A 15,704-nucleotide genomic window follows, 5' to 3' on the forward strand; every position below is an offset into this window, starting at 1 on the left:
GCGTGGACAACCCCCTGTCATTGTCGCGGGGGGATCGATTGATCAATTCGCTGAGGGTCGTAAGGATGCCGTCGATGGTCCTGGTTTATTGGGTGCCGGACATGAAGACGTTCATATTGTCACTCCTAACGCAACGCCGATGTCTCAGGGAATGGGCGCCGACCAAGTGGGCCGCGTCAAACCGACTGGTGAAGCTCAAAGGGGTTCCAAGCACCGGATCTCATCTGGTGACACCGATTCAGCTACTAATCCGTCTACAGGTCCTCCGCACAAGATATTTCAGAAGTTGCCATCGGGTCAATGGACCCAAATTAATTTGAATCCAAATGCCGGTGAAAATTCTGACGATTAATGTAGGCGGTTTGCGCGATGTAGAGAAGATGCGAAAGTTGGTTTTGTGGGCGAAGCATTATGATGTGTTGTTGTTGCAAGAGACTCATTGGGAGGCGTCTCATGTAAGTACTTTTCGGACTTTTTTTTCGGGTGCGGTCTACGTGGACTTGAACTTGGACACCAAGTTTTGCGGTGTGGCAATTTGTATTTCGTGGTTACTTGATTTTAAAGAATGTAATTTGATAAGTTCTAACGAGGGCCGGTATATTTTTATTTCCGCTGAAATTGAAGGCGAGAAAGTTGATTTAGGTTCTGTTTATGCCCCAACCGATGCGGTCAATAGATCTATTTTTATGCAAAATTTAATTCCCATTGTTCGTGTGTTAAATCGTCCGCTATTGGGCGGTGATTTTAATGATATTGTTTCTCGAGTTTTTGATCGGCGGTCGCCTGCCAAGATTACGGTGAGTGGAATGACGAATCTTCATCGCTGGGTCTCTTATCTCTCGTTGGTAGACATTTGGCGGTTGCAACATAAAAAAACATTCGATTACACGCGATCGGGGGTGGTTTTTGGTAACTTTGTGAGTTCTCGAATTGATTATTTTTTTGCTTTACATTCAGACGTATATAATATTTCAAAGTGTATGCATGTTTTTTGTAGTTTCTCTGACCATAAGGGTGTTTCTCTGATTTTTGAACCTAGTGGTATTCTTAGGGGGCCCGGAATTTGGAGTTTTAATTCTACTTTTTTAGAAGACGCACTTTTTTGCACGGCCATCGAGCGGACAGTTAAAAATAGTTATTCTTGGCCTTGTTATTTAACCGATATCTTTGAGTGGTATGATGCTTTAAAAGTTAAAATACGGGAGTACTGCATTTTTTACGGGCGTCACAAAGCGTTGATGAAGCGGGCTGTATGGGCGGACTTACAAAATAGGCTTCGAGACCTACAAGATTCGCCATTAAAAACAGATACGATTTTAGACGAAATAGCTGCGGTAACGAGTAAATTACGAGATTTGGAAGAGAACGATTTGCAGGGTGCATTAGTTCGTTCGAGGTTGGAGTGGAGAGATTTGGGGGAACGCCCCACTCAGTATTTTTTGCGGCTGGAGAAATTTCGTCAGCGTCAACGTCAAATGACTTCTCTGACTCTCCCTTCGGGGGCGATTATTAAAGATCCTGCGTTAATAAGGGAGGAAGTGTTCCGTTTTTATTCGGAGTTGTATACACGAGGCGTTACGTCTCAAGCCGCTACTGACAATTTGAAGAATTTAATCTCAGGGAGGCTTACTGAAGGTGACCGCGATTCCTGCGAAGCCGTCGTGACCTGGAGCGACATTTACACGGAGTTAACTAATTTGGCCGGAGGGAAGGCCCCCGGAAGAGATGGCTTTACCAATGAGTTCCTGCGTTTCTTTATCCCTCTAATTAAAGATGACTTTATGCGCTTGGTTGCCGAATGCGAAGCCCGTGGCCTTTTGCCGTTTAGCATGCGAGAAGGGATGGTGGTTTTGTTGCCTAAATCGGGGGATTTGACTCTTCTGAAAAATTGGAGGCCAATTACCCTATTGAATGGCGATAGGAAACTCCTTGCTAAGGTTTTTACTCGCCGTGTTTCGCCGCTTTTACCTTTAATTACGTCATCGTGTCAAACTGGTGGCATTCGTGGGCGTACCATTTCCGATACTCCCCGTTTTCTGTCTGATGTCATGGAGTTTTTAAAAATGGAAAATAGGCCAGGGATTTTTCTTCAACTCGATTTGTTAAAAGCGTTCGATCGGGTGGAATGGCCGTATCTATTTGCAATCTTAGAAGCCTTTGGTTTCGGCGCACGCTTCCGCGCTTGGATTCAGATGTTTTTAGTTGGCGCCAAGACAGCTATTAAGCTTCATGGATATGTTACCGATTCTTTTGTCATTAGCCGCTCGGTTCGTCAAGGGTGTCCGCTCAGTCCTTTGCTGTACGTTCTATCATCTGAACCTTTTTGCGCCTTACTCGAAACGGACAAACGTATATGTCGGATAATGCTCACGGACTTAACACCGTCCCCTGTGGTGTTTCAACATATTGATGACACTTCCATTCTCGTCACTGGGCCTAGGGATGTTACTTACCTTTTGGAGGATATTGAACTTTATTGCCAGTCTTCGGGAGCTGCCATCAATCTTGCAAAAAGTTCTGGTTGTTGGCTCGGCTCCTTGCGATTTCACGCGGACCAGACTGTGGCTGGGCTTGTTATTAGCACCCGTTCAATAAAGGTATTGGGCGTGACCTTGGGCTATGACCATGACGTCGTTGCCACGATGAACTGGGAGGGCCGGTATGAAAAATTTAAAAATGTCCTACACGTTTGGAAGGGTCGTAGTCTGACCATTTTTGGGAAAGTCATTATCATTAACGTGTTAGGAGCGTCGATATTGTGGCATATGCTGGAGGTTTTTGATTTACCGGACCGCTGGTTCTCTGATTTTAAGCGGCTCATGTTGGATTTTATTTGGAAGGATCGCCCACATTCTATATCGTACGAAACCTTAACTCGCCATAAGAGTCAAGGCGGGTTTGGATTAATCAATCTTCGGATCAAACAGAAGGTACTTCGTCTGAAGGAATGTTTGCAGCTCGCTACCGGGTCCAAGCCTTCGCATGTCGCATGCGTTGCGTCTCGGTTCTTTGACGAATATGGCGGTGGACTTCGCCAGGGTCTCTCAATGCTACGGATTAGAATTGAACGTCGTCTGCTTTGCGCTATGCCGAAACGCCATGGATCAATGTTATTGGCTTGGAAAGAGTTCTTGGCTCTCACGCGATGGACCTTGGTTCCTTTGACCAACCCTATTATGGAGCCCCTATTTTATAACTCAAATCTTTAAATCATGAACATTTCTTTGGCTGAGCGGCGTCTTCTTGCTTCTTGTGGCGTGGTCTACCTGAAAGATATTTGCTACGAGGTCATCCTGGGGTTTCTTCCGGATGAAGCCTTTTTGGAATTGACCGCAGATTCCGGAATCGGTCGCCGTCGGTTGTTGGAGTAATCGTTGTTTGTACAATTTGGGGCAGATAACCAATAAGCGTACGCTTTTTTCCCGTTTTCGTGCTCTCATAAAAACTGAGGCTCGGTACCGCGTGCAATGGCTACTCCTTCATAAGCCGGGTTGTACGGCCGCAATAGATATTTTTCGTAACATATGAGGGGTCAATAATCTTAAAGATATCCTTATGGTCATTAATATTTAAAGTACTTTATTGAAATGTGTATTTTGTTGTATTTGCAGTAGTTATTATTTTCTATAACTGAGGATTTTTTATCAATGATATTTTGCTTATTTATTTTTCATGTTGTTTCTAACTTCAATTGTGTAATGCTTTTAATAACACTGCTTCACATATATATAACATTGCTGGATGTACGTAGGTTTAAATTGTTAAATTTGTTTTAAATATTAACACTGTGCAATAATGCATGTAACAAAATAAAAAATTTAAATAAAAAAGAAAAAAAAAAGCGCCTGTCTTGTAAACATGAGATCACGAGTTCGATTCTCACCGACGCCTATCACCTTTCAAACTATCTCTTTAATTTCTTTTTCATATTCTAATAAGAATTGCGGCGCTTACGTGGCCGCGTGGCTTAGTGGTTAAAGCGCCTGTCTTGTAAACAGGAGATCGCGAGTTCGACTCTCGCCGTGGCCTACCACCTTTTGAAATATCTCTTTAATTTATTTTTCGTTTTCTAATAAGAATTGCTTCGGTTCCGTGGCCGCGTGGCTTAGTGGATAAAGCGCCTGTCTTGTAAACAGGAGATCGCGAGTTCGATTCTCACCGTGGCCTATCACCTTTCGAACTATCTCTTTAATTTCTTTTTCATATTCTAATAAGAATTGCATCGGTTCCGTGGCCGCGTGGCTTAGTGGATAAAGCGCCTGTCTTGTAAACAGGAGATTGCGAGTTCGATTCTCACCGTGGCCTACCACCTTTTGAACTATCTCTTTAATTTATTTTTCAATTTATTTTAAGAATTGCGACGGTTCCGTCACCGCGTGGCTTAGTGGTTAAAGCGCCTGTCATGTAAACAGGAGATCGCGAGTTCGATTCTCACCGTGGCCTACCACCTTTCGAACTATTTCTTTCATTTCTTTTTCATATTCTAATAAGAATTGCATCGGTTCCGTGGCCGCGTGGCTTAGGGGTTAAAGCGCCTGTCTTGTAAACCGGAGATCGCGAGTTCGATTCTCGCCGTGGCCTACCACCTTTCGAAATATCTCTTTAATTTCTTTTTCATATTCTAATAAGAACGTCGGCGCTTACTTGGCCGCGTGGCTTAGTGGTTAAAGCGCCGGTCTTGTAAACAGGAGATCGCGAGTTCGACTCTCGCCGTGGCCTACCACCTTTCGAACTATCTCTTTAATTTCTTTTTCATATTCTAATAAGAATTGCGTCGGTTCCGATACCGCGTGGCTTAGTGGTTTAAGCGCCGGTCTTGTAAACAGGAGATCGCGAGTTCGATTCTCACCGTGGCCTACCACCTTTCGAACTATTTCTTTAATTTCTTTTTCATATTCTAATAAGAACTTCGGCGGTTACGTGGCCGCGTGGCTTAGTGGTTAAAGCGCCTGTCTTGTAAACAGGTGATCGCGAGTTCGATTCTCACCGTGGCCTACCACCTTTTGAAATATCTCTTTAATTTCTTTTTCATATTCTAATAAGAACTTCGGCGCTTACGTGGCCGCGTGGCTTAGTGGTTAAAGCGCCTGTCTTGTAAACAGGAGATCGCGAGTTCGATTCTCGCCGTGGCCTACCACCTTTCGAAATATCTCTTTAATTTCTTTTTCATTTTCTAATACGAATTGCGTCGGTTTCGTGGCCGCGAGGCTTAGTGGTTAAAGCGCCTGTCTTGTAAACAGGAGATCGCGAGTTCGATTCTCACCTTGGCCTACCACCTTTCGAACTATCTCTTTAATTTCTTTTTCATTTTCTGATAAGAATTGCAACGGTTCCGTGGCCGCGTGGCTTAGTGGTTAAAGCGCCTTTCTTGTAAATAGGAAATCACGAGTTAGATCAAGCCGTGGCCTACCACCTTTCGTACTATCTCTTTAATTTTTTTTCAATTTATTATAAGAATTGCTTCGGTTCCGTGGCCGCGTGGCTTAGTGGTTAAAGCGCCTTTCTTGTAAATAGGAGATCGCGAGTTCGATTCTCACCGTGGCCTACCACCTTTCGAACTATCTCTTTAATTTCTTTTTCATATTCTAATAAGAATTGCGGCGCTTACGTGGCCGCGTGGCTTAGTGGTTCAAGCGCCTGTCTTGTAAACAGGAGATCGCGAGTTCGATTCTCACCGTGGCCTACCACCTTTCGAACTATTTCTTTAATTTCTTTTTCATATTCTAATAAGAATTGCGGCGCTTACGTGGCCGCGTGGCTTAGTGGTTCAAGCGCCTGTCTTGTAAACAGGAGATCGCGAGTTCGATTCTCACCGTGGCCTACCACCTTTTGAACTATCTCTTTAATTTCTTTTTCAATTTATTTTAAGAATTGCGTCGGTTCCGTGGCCACGTGGCTTAGTGGTTAAAGCGCCTGTCTTGTAAACAGGAGATCGCGAGTTCGATTCTCACCGTGGCCTACCACCTTTCGAACTATCTCTTTAATTTCTTTTTCATATTCTAATAAGAATTGCATCGGTTCCGTGGCCGCGTGGCTTAGTGGATAAAGCGCCTGTCTTGTAAACAGGAGATTGCGAGTTCGATTCTCACCGTGGCCTACCACCTTTTGAACTATCTCTTTAATTTATTTTTCAATTTATTTTAAGAATTGCGTCGGTTCCGTCACCGCGTGGCTTAGTGGTTAAAGCGCCTGTCATGTAAACAGGAGATCGCGAGTTCGATTCTAACCGTGGCCTACCACCATTCGAACTATTTCTTTAATTTCTTTTTCATATTCTAATAAGAATTGCACCGGTTCCGTGGCCGCGTGGCTTAGTGGTTAAAGCGCCTGTCTTGTAAACAGGAGATCGCGAGTTCGATTCTCGCCGTGGCCTACCACCTTTCGAACTATCTCTTTAATTTCTTTTTCATTTTCTAATAAGAATTGCGTCGGTTCCGTGGCCGCGTGGCTTAGTGGTTAAAACGCCTGTCTTGTAAACAGGAGATCGTGAGTTCGATTCTCGCCGTGACCTACCACCTTTCGAACTATCTCTTTAATTTCTTTTTCATTTTCTAATAAGAATTGCGTCGGTTCCGTGGCCGCGTGGCTTAGTGGTTAAAGCGTCTGTCATGTAAACAGGAGATCGCGAGTTCGATTCTCTCCGTGGCCTACCACCTTTCGAACTATCTCTTTAATTTCTTTTTCATTTTCTATTAAGAATTGCTTCCGTTCCGTGGCCGCGTGGCTTAGTGGCTAAAGCGCCTGTCTTGTAAACAGGAGATCGCGAGTTCGATTCTCGCCGTGGTCTACCACCTTTCGAACTATCTCTTTAATTTCTTTTTCATATTCTAATAAGAATTGCGGCGCTTACGTGGCCACGTGGCTTAGTGGTTAAAGCGCCTGTCTTGTAAACAGGAGATCGCGAGTTCGATTCTCACCGTGGCCTACCACCTTTCGAACTATCTCTTTAATTTCTTTTTCATATTCTAATAAGAATTGCGGCGCTTACGTGGCCGCGTGGCTAAGTGGTTCAAGCGCCTGTCTTGTAAACAGGAGATCGCGAGTTCGACTCTCGCCGTGGCCTACCACCTTTTGAAATATCTCTTTAATTTATTTTTCGTTTTCTAATAAGAATTGCATCGGTTCCGTGGCCGCGTGGCTTAGTGGCTAAAGCGCCTGTCTTGTAAACAGGAGATCGCGAGTTCGATTCTCGCCGTGGCCTACCACCTTTCGAAATATCTCTTTAATTTCTTTTTCGTTTTCTAATAAGAATTGCATCGGTTCCGTGGCCGCATGGCTTAGTGGTTAAAGCGCCTGTCTTGTAAAAAGGAGATCGCGAGTTCGATTCTCAACGTGGCCTACCCCCTTTCGAGCTATCTCTTTTATTTATTTTTCATATTCTAATAAGAATTGCATCGGTTCCGTGGCCGCATGGCTTAGTGGTTAAAGCGCCTGTCTTGTAAACAGGAGATCGCGAGTTCGATTCTCAACGTGGCCTACCCCCTTTCGAACTATCTCTTTTATTTCTTTGTCATATTCTAATAAGAATTGCATCGGTTCCGTGGCCGCGTGACTTAGTGGTTAAAGCGCCTTTCTTGTAAATAGAAAATCGCGAGTTAGATTCTAGCCGTGGCCTACCAGCTTTCTATCTATCTCTTTAATTTCTTTTTCATTTTCTAATAAGAATTCCGTCGGTTCCGTGGCCGCGTGGCTTAGTGGTTAAAGCGCCTGTCATGTAAACAGGAGATCGCGAGTTCGATTCTCGCCGTGGCCTACCACCTTTCGAACTATCTCTTTAATTTCTTTTTCATTTTCTAATAAGAATTGCATCCGTTCCGTGGCCGCGTGGCTTAGTGGTTAAAGCGCCTGTCATGTAAACAGGAGATCGCGAGTTAGATTCTAGCCGTGGCCTACCAGCTTTCTATCTATCTCTTTAATTTCTTTTTCATTTTCTAATAAGAATTCCGTCGGTTCCGTGGCCGCGTGGCTTAGTGGTTAAAGCGCCTGTCATGTAAACAGGAGAATGCGAGTTCGATTCTCGCCGTGGCCTACCACCTTTCGAACTATCTCTTTAATTTCTTTTTCATATTCTAATAAGAATTGCGTCGGTTCCGTGGCCGCGTGGCTTAGTGGTTAAAGCGCCTGTCATGTAAACAGGAGATCGCGAGTTCGGTTCTCTCCGTGCCCTACCACCTTTCGAACTATCTCTTTAATTTCTTTTTCATTTTCTTATAAGAATTGCTTCCGTTCCGTGGCCGCGTGGCTTAGTGGTTAAAGCGCCTGTCTTGTAAACAGGAGATCGCGAGTTCGATTCTCGCCGTGGCCTACCACCTTTCGAACTATCTCTTTAATTTCTTTTTCATATTCTACTAAGAACTTCGGCGCTTTCGTGGCCACGTGGCTTAGTGGTTAAAGCGCCTGTCTTGTAAACATGAGATCGCGAGTTCGATTCTCACCGACGCCTATCACCTTTCGAACTATCTCTTTAATTTCTTTTTCATATTCTAATAAGAATTGCGGCGCTTACGTGGCCGCGTGGCTTAGTGGTTAAAGCGCCTGTCTTGTAAACAGGAGATCGCGAGTTCAACTCTCGCCCTGGCCTACCACCTTTCGAACTATCTCTTTAATTTCTTTTTCAATTTATTATAAGAATTGCGTTGGTTCCGTGGCCGCGTGGCTTAGTGGATAAAGCGCCTGTCTTATAAACAGGAGATCGCGAGTTCGATTCTCACCGTGGCCTACCACCTTTCGAACAATTTCTTTAATTTCTTTTTCATATTCTAATAAGAATTGCTTCGGTTCCGTGGCCGCGTGGCTTAGTGGTTAAAGCGCCTGTCTTGTAAACAGGAGATCGCGAGTTCGATTCTCACCGTGGCCTACCACCTTTCGAACTATTTCTTTAATTTCTTTTTCATATTCTAATAAGAATTGCTTCGGTTCCGTGGCCGCGTGGCTTAGTTATTAAAGCGCTTGTCTTGTAAACAGCAGATCGCGAGTTCGATTCTCGCCGTGGCCTACCACCTTTCGAAATATCTCTTTAATTTCTTTTTCATATTCTAATAAGAACTTTGGCGCATACGTGGCCGCGTGGCTTAGTGGTTAAAGCGCCTGTCTTGTAAACAGGAGACCGCGGGTTCGACTCTCGCCGTGGCCTACCACCTTTCGAACTATCTCTTTAATTTCTTTTTCATATTCTAATAAGAATTGCGTCGGTTCCGTTACCGCGTGGCTTAGTGGTTTAAGCGCCTGTCTTGTAAACAGGAGATCGCGAGTTCGATTCTCACCGTGGCCTACCACCTTTCGAACTATTTCTTTAATTTATTTTTCATATTCTAATAAGAATTGCATCGGTTCCGTGGCCGCGTGGCTTAGTGGTTAAAGCGCCTGTCTTGTAAAAAGGAGATCGCGAGTTCGACTCTCGCCGTGGCCTACCACCTTTCGAACTATCTCTTTAATTTCTTTTTCATATTCTAATAAGAATTGCGTCGGTTCCGTTACCGCGTGGCTTAGTGGTTTAAGCGCCGGTCTTGTAAACAGGAGATCGCGAGTTCGATTCTCACCGTGGCCTACCACCTTTCGAACTATTTCTTTAATTTCTTTTTCATATTCTTATAAGAATTGCGTCGGTTCCGTGGACGCGTGGCTTAGTGTTTAAAGCGCCTGTCTTGTAAACAGGAGATCGCGAGCTCGATTCTCGCCGTGGCCTACCACCTTTCGAAATATCTCTTTAATTTCTTTTTCATATTCTAATAAGAACTTCGGCGGTTACGTGGCCGCGTGGCTTAGTGGTTAAAGCGCCTGTCTTGTAAACAGGAGATCGCGAGTTCGATTCTCGCCGGGGCCTACCACCTTTCGAAATATCTCTTTAATTTCTTTTTCATATTCTAATAAGAACTCCGGCGCTTACGTGGCCGCGTGGCTTAGTGGTTAAAGCACCTGTCTTGTAAACAGGAGATCGCGAGTTCGATTCTCGCCGTGGCCTACCACCTTTCGAAATATCTCTTTAATTTCTTTTTCATATTCTAATAAGAACTTCGGCGCTTACGTGGCCGCGTGGCTTAGTGGTTAAAGCGCCTGTCTTGTAAACAGGAGATCGCGAGTTCGATTCTAGCCGTGGCCTACCACCTTTCGAAATATCTCTTTAATTTCTTTTTCATACTCTAATAAGAACTTCGGCGCTTACGAGGCCACGTGGCTTAGTGGTTAAAGCGCCTGTCTTGTAAACATGAGATCGCGAGTTCGATTCTCACCGACGCCTATCACCTTTCGAACTATCTCTTTAATTTCTTTTTCATATTCTAATAAGAATTGCGTCGGTTCCGTTACCGCGTGGCTTAGTGGTTTAAGCGCCTGTTTTGTAAACAGCAGATCGCGAGTTTTATTCTCGCCGTGGCCTACCACCTTTCGAACTATTTCTTTAATTTCTTTGTCATATTCTAATAAGAATTGCGTCGGTTCCGTTACCGCGTGGCTTAGTGGTTAAAGCGCCTGTCTTGTAAACAGGAGATCGCGAGTTCGATTCTCAACGTGGCCTACCCCCTTTCGAACTATCTCTTTTATTTCTTTGTCATATTCTAATAAGAATTGCATCGGTTCCGTGGCCGCGTGACTTAGTGGTTAAAGCGCCTTTCTTGTAAATAGAAAATCGCGAGTTAGATTCTAGCCGTGGCCTACCAGCTTTCTATCTATCTCTTTAATTTCTTTTTCATTTTCTAATAAGAATTGCGTCGGTTCCGTGGCCGCGTGGCTTAGTGGTTAAAGCGCCTGTCATGTAAACAGGAGATCGCGAGTTCGATTCTCGCCGTGGCCTACCACCTTTCGAACTATCTCTTTAATTTCTTTTTCATTTTCTAATAAGAATTGCTTCCGTTCCGTGGCCGCATGGCTTAGTGGTTAAAGCGCCTGTCATGTAAACAGGAGATCGCGAGTTCGATTCTCTCCGTGGCCTACCACCTTTCGAACTATCTCTTTAATTTCTTTTTCATTTTCTTATAAGAATTGCTTCCGTTCCGTGGCCGCGTGGCTTAGTGGTTAAAGCGCCTGTCTTGTAAACAGGAGATCGCGAGTTCGATTCTCGCCGTGGCCTACCACCTTTCGAACTATCTCTTTAATTTCTTTTTCATATTCTAATAAGAATTGCGTCGGTTCCGTGGCCGCGTGGCTTAGTGGTTAAAGCGCCTGTCATGTAAACAGGAGATCGCGAGTTCGATTCTCTCCGTGGCCTACCACCTTTCGAACTATCTCTTTAATTTCTTTTTCATTTTCTTATAAGAATTGCTTCCGTTCCGTGGCCGCGTGGCTTAGTGGTTAAAGCGCCTGTCTTGTAAACAGGAGATCGCGAGTTCGATTCTCGCCGTGGCCTACCACCTTTTTAACTATCTCTTTAATTTCTTTTTCATATTCTAATAAGAATTGCGTCGGTTCCGTTACCGCGTGGATTAGTGGTTTAAGCGCCTGTCTTGAAAACAGGAGATCGCGAGTTCGATTCTCTCCGTGACATACCACCTTTCGAACTATTTCTTTAATTTATTTTTCATAATCTTTTTAAAAGCCTTCTTCTATAGACACTAGGCCTTGTGATAAAAGGAAAATTATTATTATTATTATTAGAATATGAAAAAGAAATTAAAGAGATATTTCGAAAGGTGGTAGGCCACGGCAAGAATCGACCTCGCGATCTCCTGTTTACAAGACAGGCGCTTTAACCACTAAGTCACGCGGCCACGGAACCGATGCAATTCTTATTAGAATATGAAAAAGAAATTAAAGAGATATTTCGAAAGGTGGTAGGCCACGGCGAGAATCGAACTCGCGATCTCCTGTTTACAAGACAGGCGCTTTAACCACTAAGCCACGCGGCCACGGAACAGACGCAATTCGTATTAGAAAATGAAAAAGAAATTAAAGATATAGTTCGAAAGGTGGTAGGTGAGGGAGAGAATTGAACTCGCGATCTCCTGTTTACAAGAGAGGCGCTGTAACCACTAAGTCACGCGGCCACGGAACCGATGCAATTCTTATTAGAAAATGAAAAATAAATTAAAGAGATAGTTCGAAAGGTGGTAGGCCACGGCGAGAATCGAACTCGCGATCTCCTGTTTACAAGACAGGCGCTTTAACCACTAAGTCACGCGGCCACGGAACCGATGCAATTCTTATAAGAATATGACAAAGAAATAAAAGAGATAGTTCGAAAGGTGGTAGGCCACGTTGAGAATCGAACTCGCGATCTCCTGTTTACAAGACAGGCGCTTTAACCACTAAGTCACGCGGCCACGGAACCGGTGCAATTCTTATTAGAATATGACAAAGAAATAAATGAGATAGTTCGAAAGGTGGTAGGCCACGGCGAGTATCGAACTCGCGATCTCCTGTTTACAAGACAGGCGCTTTAACCACTATGTTACGCGGCCACGGAACCGACGCAATTCTTATTAGAATATGAAAAAGAAATTAAAGAGATAGTTCGAAAGGTGGTAGGCCACGGCGAGAGTCGAACTCGCGATCTCCTTTTTACAAGACAGGCGCTTTAACCACTAAGCCACGCGGCTACGGAACCGATGCAATTCTTATTAGAATATGAAAAATAAATTAAAGAAATAGTTCGAAAGGTGGTAGGCCACGGTGAGAATCGAACTCGCGATCTCCTGTTTACAAGACAGGCGCTTTAACCACTAAGCCACGCGGCCACGGAACCGACGCAATTCTTATAAGAATATGAAAAAGAAATTAAAGAAATAGTTCGAAAGGTGGTAGGCCACGGTGAGAATCGAACTCGCGATCTCCTGTTTACAAGACAGGCGCTTAAACCACTAAGCCACGCGGTAACGGAACTGACGCAATTCTTATTAGAATATGAAAAAGAAATTAAAGAGATATTTCAAAAGGTGGTAGGCCACGGCGAGAATCGAACTCGCGATCTCCTGTTTACAAGACAGGCGCTTTAACCACTAAGCCACGCGGCCATGGAACCGATGCAATTCTTATTAGAATATGAAAAATAAATTAAAGAAATAGTTCGAAAGGTGGTAGGCCACGGTGAGAATCGAACTCGCGATCTCCTGTTTACAAGACAGGCGCTTAAACCACTAAGCCACGCGGTAACGGAACCGACGCAATTCTTATTAGAATGTGAAAAAGAAATTAAAGAGATAGTTCGAAAGGTGGTAGGCCACGGCGAGAGTCGAACCCGCGGTCTCCTGTTTACAAGACAGGCGCTTTAACCACTAAGCCACGCGGCCACGTATGCGCCAAAGTTCTTATTAGAATATGAAAAAGAAATTAAAGAGATATTTCGAAAGGTGGTAGGCCACGGCGAGAATCGAACTCGCGATCTGCTGTTTACAAGACAGGCGCTTTAAAAACTAAGCCACGCGGCCACGGAACCGAAGCAATTCTTATTAGAATATGAAAAAGAAATTAAAGAAATAGTTCGAAAGGTGGTAGGCCACGGTGAGAATCGAACTCGCGATCTCCTGTTTACAAGACAGGCGCTTTAACCACTAAGCCACGCGGCCACGGAACCGAGGCAATTCTTATTAGAATATGAAAAAGAAATTAAAGAAATTGTTCGAAAGGTGGTAGGCCACGGTGAGAATCGAACTCGCGATCTCCTGTTTATAAGACAGGCGCTTTAACCACTAAGCCACGCGGCCACGGAACCAACGCAATTCTTATAATAAATTGAAAAAGAAATTAAAGAGATAGTTCGAAAGGTGGTAGGCCACGGCTAGAGTTGAACTCGCGATCTCCTGTTTACAAGACAGGCGCTTTAACCACTAAGCCACGCGGCCACGTAAGCGCCGCAATTCTTATTAGAATATGAAAAAGAAATTAAAGAGATAGTTCGAAAGGTGATAGGCGTCGGTGAGAATCGAACTCGCGATCTCATGTTTACAAGACAGGCGCTTTAACCACTAAGCCACGTGGCCACGAAAGCGCCGAAGTTCTTAGTAGAATATGAAAAAGAAATTAAAGAGATATTTCGAAAGGTGGTAGGCCACGGCTAGAATTGAACTCGCGATCTCCTGTTTACAAGACAGGCGCTTTAACCACTAAGCCACGCGGTCACGGAACCGACGCAATTCTTATAATAAATTGAAAAAGAAATTAAAGAGATAGTTCGAAAGGTGGTAGGCCACGGCGAGAGTCGAACTCGCGATCTCCTGTTTACAAGACAGGCGCTTTAACCACTAAGCCACGCGGCCACGTAAACGCCGAAGTTCTTATTAGAATATGAAAAAGAATTTAAAGAGATATTTCAAAAGGTGGTAGGCCACGGCGAGAATCGAACTCGCGATCTCCTGTTTACAAGCCAAGCGCTTTAACCACTAAGCCACGCGGCCACGTAACCACCGAAGTTCTTATTAGAATATGAAAAAGAAATTAAAGAGATAGTTCGAAAGGTGATAGGCGTCGGTGAGAATCGAACTCGCGATCTCATGTTTACAAGACAGGCGCTTTAACCACTAAGCCACGTGGCCACGAAAGCGCCGAAGTTCTTAGTAGAATATGAAAAAGAAATTAAAGAGATATTTCGAAAGGTGGTAGGCCACGGCTAGAATTGAACTCGCGATCTCCTGTTTACAAGACAGGCGCTTTAACCACTAAGCCACGCGGTCACGGAACCGACGCAATTCTTATAATAAATTGAAAAAGAAATTAAAGAGATATTTCGAAAGGTGGTAGGCCACGGCGAGAATCGAGCTCGCGATCTCCTGTTTACAAGACAGGCGCTTTAAACACTAAGCCACGCGGTAACGGAACCGACGCAATTCTTATTAGAATATGAAAAAGAAATTAAAGAGATAGTTCGAAAGGTGGTAGGCCACGGCGAGAGTCGAACTCGCGATCTCCTTTTTACAAGACAGGCGCTTTAACCACTAAGCCACGCAGCCACGTAAGCGCCGAAGTTCTTATTAGAATATGAAAAAGAAATTAAAGAGATATTTCGAAAGGTGGTAGGCCACGGTTAGAATCGAACTCGCGATCTCCTGTTTACAAGACAGGCGCTTTAACCACTAAGCCACGCGGCCACGGAACCGACGCAATTCTTAAAATAAATTGAAAAAGAAATTAAAGAGATAGTTCAAAAGGTGTTAGGCCACGGTGAGAATCGAAATCGCGATCTCCTGTTTACAAGACACGCGCTTTAACCACTAAGCCACGCGGCCACGGAACCGATGCAAATCTTATTAGAATATGAAAAAGAAATTAAAGAAATAGTTCGAAAGGTGGTAGGCCACGGTGAGAATCGAACTCGCGATCTCCTGTTTACAAGACAGGCGCTTGGACCACTAAGCCACGCGGCCACGTAAGCGCCGCAATTCTTATTAGAATATGAAAAAGAAATTAAAGAGATAGTTCGAAAGGTGGTAGGCCACGGTGAGAATCGAACTCGCGATCTCCTGTTTACAAGACAGGCGCTTTAACCACTAAGCCACGCGGCCACGTAAACGCCGAAGTTTTTATAAGAATATGAAAAAGAAATTAAAGAAATAGTTCGAAAGGTGGTAAGCCACGGCGACAATCGAACTCGCGATCTCCTGTTTACAAGACAGGCGCTTAAACCACTAAGCCACGCGGTAACGGAACCGACGCAATTCTTATTAGAATATGAAAAAGAAATTAAAGAGATAGTTCGAAAGGTGGTAGGCCATGGCGAGAGTCGAACTCGCGATGTCCTGTTTACAAGACAGGCGCTTTAACCACTAAGCCACGCGGCC

The 15,704-nt window shown here is 44.2% G+C and overlaps 53 non-coding genes across 53 annotated transcripts; 34 read left to right on the top strand and 19 right to left on the bottom strand.

Moving 5' to 3' along the window:
• Positions 1–3,956: 3,956 nt before the first annotated feature.
• TRNAT-UGU (transfer RNA threonine (anticodon UGU)) lies at positions 3,957–4,029 on the top strand. Its single transcript has one exon. It is a non-coding gene; the product is annotated as a tRNA-Thr (tRNA).
• Positions 4,030–4,094: 65 nt separating this feature from the next.
• On the top strand, positions 4,095–4,167 carry TRNAT-UGU (transfer RNA threonine (anticodon UGU)). Its single transcript has one exon. It is a non-coding gene; the product is annotated as a tRNA-Thr (tRNA).
• A 65-nt stretch (positions 4,168–4,232) lies between these two features.
• TRNAT-UGU (transfer RNA threonine (anticodon UGU)) lies at positions 4,233–4,305 on the top strand. Its single transcript has one exon. It is a non-coding gene; the product is annotated as a tRNA-Thr (tRNA).
• Positions 4,306–4,508: 203 nt separating this feature from the next.
• On the top strand, positions 4,509–4,581 carry TRNAT-UGU (transfer RNA threonine (anticodon UGU)). Its single transcript has one exon. It is a non-coding gene; the product is annotated as a tRNA-Thr (tRNA).
• A 65-nt stretch (positions 4,582–4,646) lies between these two features.
• Positions 4,647–4,719, top strand: TRNAT-UGU (transfer RNA threonine (anticodon UGU)). Its single transcript has one exon. It is a non-coding gene; the product is annotated as a tRNA-Thr (tRNA).
• Positions 4,720–4,922: 203 nt separating this feature from the next.
• TRNAT-UGU (transfer RNA threonine (anticodon UGU)) lies at positions 4,923–4,995 on the top strand. The gene has a single exon. It is a non-coding gene; the product is annotated as a tRNA-Thr (tRNA).
• A 65-nt stretch (positions 4,996–5,060) lies between these two features.
• On the top strand, positions 5,061–5,133 carry TRNAT-UGU (transfer RNA threonine (anticodon UGU)). The gene has a single exon. It is a non-coding gene; the product is annotated as a tRNA-Thr (tRNA).
• Positions 5,134–5,472: 339 nt separating this feature from the next.
• TRNAT-UGU (transfer RNA threonine (anticodon UGU)) lies at positions 5,473–5,545 on the top strand. Its single transcript has one exon. It is a non-coding gene; the product is annotated as a tRNA-Thr (tRNA).
• A 65-nt stretch (positions 5,546–5,610) lies between these two features.
• TRNAT-UGU (transfer RNA threonine (anticodon UGU)) lies at positions 5,611–5,683 on the top strand. The gene has a single exon. It is a non-coding gene; the product is annotated as a tRNA-Thr (tRNA).
• Positions 5,684–5,748: 65 nt separating this feature from the next.
• On the top strand, positions 5,749–5,821 carry TRNAT-UGU (transfer RNA threonine (anticodon UGU)). Its single transcript has one exon. It is a non-coding gene; the product is annotated as a tRNA-Thr (tRNA).
• A 65-nt stretch (positions 5,822–5,886) lies between these two features.
• On the top strand, positions 5,887–5,959 carry TRNAT-UGU (transfer RNA threonine (anticodon UGU)). Its single transcript has one exon. It is a non-coding gene; the product is annotated as a tRNA-Thr (tRNA).
• Positions 5,960–6,024: 65 nt separating this feature from the next.
• TRNAT-UGU (transfer RNA threonine (anticodon UGU)) lies at positions 6,025–6,097 on the top strand. Its single transcript has one exon. It is a non-coding gene; the product is annotated as a tRNA-Thr (tRNA).
• Positions 6,098–6,300: 203 nt separating this feature from the next.
• On the top strand, positions 6,301–6,373 carry TRNAT-UGU (transfer RNA threonine (anticodon UGU)). Its single transcript has one exon. It is a non-coding gene; the product is annotated as a tRNA-Thr (tRNA).
• A 65-nt stretch (positions 6,374–6,438) lies between these two features.
• TRNAT-UGU (transfer RNA threonine (anticodon UGU)) lies at positions 6,439–6,511 on the top strand. The gene has a single exon. It is a non-coding gene; the product is annotated as a tRNA-Thr (tRNA).
• Positions 6,512–6,576: 65 nt separating this feature from the next.
• TRNAT-UGU (transfer RNA threonine (anticodon UGU)) lies at positions 6,577–6,649 on the top strand. The gene has a single exon. It is a non-coding gene; the product is annotated as a tRNA-Thr (tRNA).
• Positions 6,650–6,714: 65 nt separating this feature from the next.
• Positions 6,715–6,787, top strand: TRNAT-UGU (transfer RNA threonine (anticodon UGU)). Its single transcript has one exon. It is a non-coding gene; the product is annotated as a tRNA-Thr (tRNA).
• A 65-nt stretch (positions 6,788–6,852) lies between these two features.
• Positions 6,853–6,925, top strand: TRNAT-UGU (transfer RNA threonine (anticodon UGU)). Its single transcript has one exon. It is a non-coding gene; the product is annotated as a tRNA-Thr (tRNA).
• Positions 6,926–6,990: 65 nt separating this feature from the next.
• TRNAT-UGU (transfer RNA threonine (anticodon UGU)) lies at positions 6,991–7,063 on the top strand. Its single transcript has one exon. It is a non-coding gene; the product is annotated as a tRNA-Thr (tRNA).
• A 65-nt stretch (positions 7,064–7,128) lies between these two features.
• On the top strand, positions 7,129–7,201 carry TRNAT-UGU (transfer RNA threonine (anticodon UGU)). Its single transcript has one exon. It is a non-coding gene; the product is annotated as a tRNA-Thr (tRNA).
• Positions 7,202–7,680: 479 nt separating this feature from the next.
• Positions 7,681–7,753, top strand: TRNAT-UGU (transfer RNA threonine (anticodon UGU)). The gene has a single exon. It is a non-coding gene; the product is annotated as a tRNA-Thr (tRNA).
• A 203-nt stretch (positions 7,754–7,956) lies between these two features.
• Positions 7,957–8,029, top strand: TRNAT-UGU (transfer RNA threonine (anticodon UGU)). The gene has a single exon. It is a non-coding gene; the product is annotated as a tRNA-Thr (tRNA).
• Positions 8,030–8,232: 203 nt separating this feature from the next.
• Positions 8,233–8,305, top strand: TRNAT-UGU (transfer RNA threonine (anticodon UGU)). Its single transcript has one exon. It is a non-coding gene; the product is annotated as a tRNA-Thr (tRNA).
• A 203-nt stretch (positions 8,306–8,508) lies between these two features.
• Positions 8,509–8,581, top strand: TRNAT-UGU (transfer RNA threonine (anticodon UGU)). The gene has a single exon. It is a non-coding gene; the product is annotated as a tRNA-Thr (tRNA).
• A 65-nt stretch (positions 8,582–8,646) lies between these two features.
• Positions 8,647–8,719, top strand: TRNAI-UAU (transfer RNA isoleucine (anticodon UAU)). Its single transcript has one exon. It is a non-coding gene; the product is annotated as a tRNA-Ile (tRNA).
• Positions 8,720–8,784: 65 nt separating this feature from the next.
• Positions 8,785–8,857, top strand: TRNAT-UGU (transfer RNA threonine (anticodon UGU)). The gene has a single exon. It is a non-coding gene; the product is annotated as a tRNA-Thr (tRNA).
• Positions 8,858–9,060: 203 nt separating this feature from the next.
• TRNAT-UGU (transfer RNA threonine (anticodon UGU)) lies at positions 9,061–9,133 on the top strand. Its single transcript has one exon. It is a non-coding gene; the product is annotated as a tRNA-Thr (tRNA).
• Positions 9,134–9,336: 203 nt separating this feature from the next.
• Positions 9,337–9,409, top strand: TRNAT-UGU (transfer RNA threonine (anticodon UGU)). The gene has a single exon. It is a non-coding gene; the product is annotated as a tRNA-Thr (tRNA).
• A 341-nt stretch (positions 9,410–9,750) lies between these two features.
• Positions 9,751–9,823, top strand: TRNAT-UGU (transfer RNA threonine (anticodon UGU)). The gene has a single exon. It is a non-coding gene; the product is annotated as a tRNA-Thr (tRNA).
• Positions 9,824–9,888: 65 nt separating this feature from the next.
• On the top strand, positions 9,889–9,961 carry TRNAT-UGU (transfer RNA threonine (anticodon UGU)). Its single transcript has one exon. It is a non-coding gene; the product is annotated as a tRNA-Thr (tRNA).
• A 65-nt stretch (positions 9,962–10,026) lies between these two features.
• On the top strand, positions 10,027–10,099 carry TRNAT-UGU (transfer RNA threonine (anticodon UGU)). Its single transcript has one exon. It is a non-coding gene; the product is annotated as a tRNA-Thr (tRNA).
• Positions 10,100–10,716: 617 nt separating this feature from the next.
• On the top strand, positions 10,717–10,789 carry TRNAT-UGU (transfer RNA threonine (anticodon UGU)). Its single transcript has one exon. It is a non-coding gene; the product is annotated as a tRNA-Thr (tRNA).
• Positions 10,790–10,992: 203 nt separating this feature from the next.
• TRNAT-UGU (transfer RNA threonine (anticodon UGU)) lies at positions 10,993–11,065 on the top strand. The gene has a single exon. It is a non-coding gene; the product is annotated as a tRNA-Thr (tRNA).
• Positions 11,066–11,130: 65 nt separating this feature from the next.
• TRNAT-UGU (transfer RNA threonine (anticodon UGU)) lies at positions 11,131–11,203 on the top strand. Its single transcript has one exon. It is a non-coding gene; the product is annotated as a tRNA-Thr (tRNA).
• A 65-nt stretch (positions 11,204–11,268) lies between these two features.
• TRNAT-UGU (transfer RNA threonine (anticodon UGU)) lies at positions 11,269–11,341 on the top strand. Its single transcript has one exon. It is a non-coding gene; the product is annotated as a tRNA-Thr (tRNA).
• A 426-nt stretch (positions 11,342–11,767) lies between these two features.
• TRNAT-UGU (transfer RNA threonine (anticodon UGU)) lies at positions 11,768–11,840 on the bottom strand. Its single transcript has one exon. It is a non-coding gene; the product is annotated as a tRNA-Thr (tRNA).
• A 203-nt stretch (positions 11,841–12,043) lies between these two features.
• Positions 12,044–12,116, bottom strand: TRNAT-UGU (transfer RNA threonine (anticodon UGU)). Its single transcript has one exon. It is a non-coding gene; the product is annotated as a tRNA-Thr (tRNA).
• A 341-nt stretch (positions 12,117–12,457) lies between these two features.
• Positions 12,458–12,530, bottom strand: TRNAT-UGU (transfer RNA threonine (anticodon UGU)). Its single transcript has one exon. It is a non-coding gene; the product is annotated as a tRNA-Thr (tRNA).
• Positions 12,531–12,595: 65 nt separating this feature from the next.
• Positions 12,596–12,668, bottom strand: TRNAT-UGU (transfer RNA threonine (anticodon UGU)). The gene has a single exon. It is a non-coding gene; the product is annotated as a tRNA-Thr (tRNA).
• A 203-nt stretch (positions 12,669–12,871) lies between these two features.
• TRNAT-UGU (transfer RNA threonine (anticodon UGU)) lies at positions 12,872–12,944 on the bottom strand. Its single transcript has one exon. It is a non-coding gene; the product is annotated as a tRNA-Thr (tRNA).
• A 203-nt stretch (positions 12,945–13,147) lies between these two features.
• Positions 13,148–13,220, bottom strand: TRNAT-UGU (transfer RNA threonine (anticodon UGU)). Its single transcript has one exon. It is a non-coding gene; the product is annotated as a tRNA-Thr (tRNA).
• A 65-nt stretch (positions 13,221–13,285) lies between these two features.
• TRNAT-UGU (transfer RNA threonine (anticodon UGU)) lies at positions 13,286–13,358 on the bottom strand. The gene has a single exon. It is a non-coding gene; the product is annotated as a tRNA-Thr (tRNA).
• Positions 13,359–13,423: 65 nt separating this feature from the next.
• Positions 13,424–13,496, bottom strand: TRNAT-UGU (transfer RNA threonine (anticodon UGU)). The gene has a single exon. It is a non-coding gene; the product is annotated as a tRNA-Thr (tRNA).
• A 65-nt stretch (positions 13,497–13,561) lies between these two features.
• On the bottom strand, positions 13,562–13,634 carry TRNAI-UAU (transfer RNA isoleucine (anticodon UAU)). Its single transcript has one exon. It is a non-coding gene; the product is annotated as a tRNA-Ile (tRNA).
• A 65-nt stretch (positions 13,635–13,699) lies between these two features.
• On the bottom strand, positions 13,700–13,772 carry TRNAT-UGU (transfer RNA threonine (anticodon UGU)). Its single transcript has one exon. It is a non-coding gene; the product is annotated as a tRNA-Thr (tRNA).
• Positions 13,773–13,975: 203 nt separating this feature from the next.
• TRNAT-UGU (transfer RNA threonine (anticodon UGU)) lies at positions 13,976–14,048 on the bottom strand. The gene has a single exon. It is a non-coding gene; the product is annotated as a tRNA-Thr (tRNA).
• Positions 14,049–14,113: 65 nt separating this feature from the next.
• On the bottom strand, positions 14,114–14,186 carry TRNAT-UGU (transfer RNA threonine (anticodon UGU)). Its single transcript has one exon. It is a non-coding gene; the product is annotated as a tRNA-Thr (tRNA).
• A 65-nt stretch (positions 14,187–14,251) lies between these two features.
• On the bottom strand, positions 14,252–14,324 carry TRNAT-UGU (transfer RNA threonine (anticodon UGU)). The gene has a single exon. It is a non-coding gene; the product is annotated as a tRNA-Thr (tRNA).
• Positions 14,325–14,527: 203 nt separating this feature from the next.
• On the bottom strand, positions 14,528–14,600 carry TRNAT-UGU (transfer RNA threonine (anticodon UGU)). The gene has a single exon. It is a non-coding gene; the product is annotated as a tRNA-Thr (tRNA).
• Positions 14,601–14,803: 203 nt separating this feature from the next.
• On the bottom strand, positions 14,804–14,876 carry TRNAT-UGU (transfer RNA threonine (anticodon UGU)). The gene has a single exon. It is a non-coding gene; the product is annotated as a tRNA-Thr (tRNA).
• Positions 14,877–14,941: 65 nt separating this feature from the next.
• Positions 14,942–15,014, bottom strand: TRNAT-UGU (transfer RNA threonine (anticodon UGU)). The gene has a single exon. It is a non-coding gene; the product is annotated as a tRNA-Thr (tRNA).
• A 203-nt stretch (positions 15,015–15,217) lies between these two features.
• TRNAT-UGU (transfer RNA threonine (anticodon UGU)) lies at positions 15,218–15,290 on the bottom strand. The gene has a single exon. It is a non-coding gene; the product is annotated as a tRNA-Thr (tRNA).
• Positions 15,291–15,355: 65 nt separating this feature from the next.
• On the bottom strand, positions 15,356–15,428 carry TRNAT-UGU (transfer RNA threonine (anticodon UGU)). Its single transcript has one exon. It is a non-coding gene; the product is annotated as a tRNA-Thr (tRNA).
• A 203-nt stretch (positions 15,429–15,631) lies between these two features.
• On the bottom strand, positions 15,632–15,704 carry TRNAT-UGU (transfer RNA threonine (anticodon UGU)). The gene has a single exon. It is a non-coding gene; the product is annotated as a tRNA-Thr (tRNA).

Source organism: Leiobunum rupestre, chromosome 3 (genome assembly GCF_980474605.1).
Source record: "Leiobunum rupestre chromosome 3, qqLeiRupe1.1.hap1, whole genome shotgun sequence".
In the NCBI taxonomy this organism is placed as follows: domain Eukaryota; kingdom Metazoa; phylum Arthropoda; class Arachnida; order Opiliones; family Sclerosomatidae; genus Leiobunum; species Leiobunum rupestre.